Genomic DNA, 574 nt, shown 5'->3' with positions numbered 1-574 from the left:
AGCGGACGAGCCACGCCCTGATGATCTCGTATAATGCACAAGCGAGAGCATAACTGTTCATCCGCTTTTATTGACACAGAGAACAATTTGCATCTCGCCGCTCTGTCGTAAGGAATTGAAGTTTACGAGGCATTACGAATTCCCGTCTCCCGCCGAGGCCTTTTGTACAGCGATCACCTCCCGCGGCGTCCTATGTGTAAAGACGCATTTTTTTTAAAAGTTGTATTCACCCGCCTCCTCCTCTAACTTGCCCCCCCCCCCACCTCTCCCCTCCCAGACCAGGTAATCTTCGTCATGCTTCTGTTGTATGTATGTCAGTAAGGTTGCCTGGGGATAAGGCGTACGTGCTGTTTATGCTCGCAAAGCTCGCTTTTGTTTGCTCAGATTCAACATGTAGCTTGTTTGCCATGTTAAAGCGGCGACTGAGTGCAATTATTATGTTTGTCGGACATTGGGGGATGGCGAATGGGAGCATCCGTGAGTCATTCTTCAGGCCTTAAGTAAAGTATGTTAAGTTCCTTTGCTCCTATTTGTGTTTGGCGGCGAGATGCAAGGCGCCGTAATATATAAACAA

Source organism: Penaeus monodon, chromosome 27 (genome assembly GCF_015228065.2).
Source record: "Penaeus monodon isolate SGIC_2016 chromosome 27, NSTDA_Pmon_1, whole genome shotgun sequence".
NCBI lineage: Eukaryota > Metazoa > Arthropoda > Malacostraca > Decapoda > Penaeidae > Penaeus > Penaeus monodon.
The sequence above is the reverse complement of the archived record's forward strand: the minus strand, read 5'-3'. Positions refer to the sequence as shown.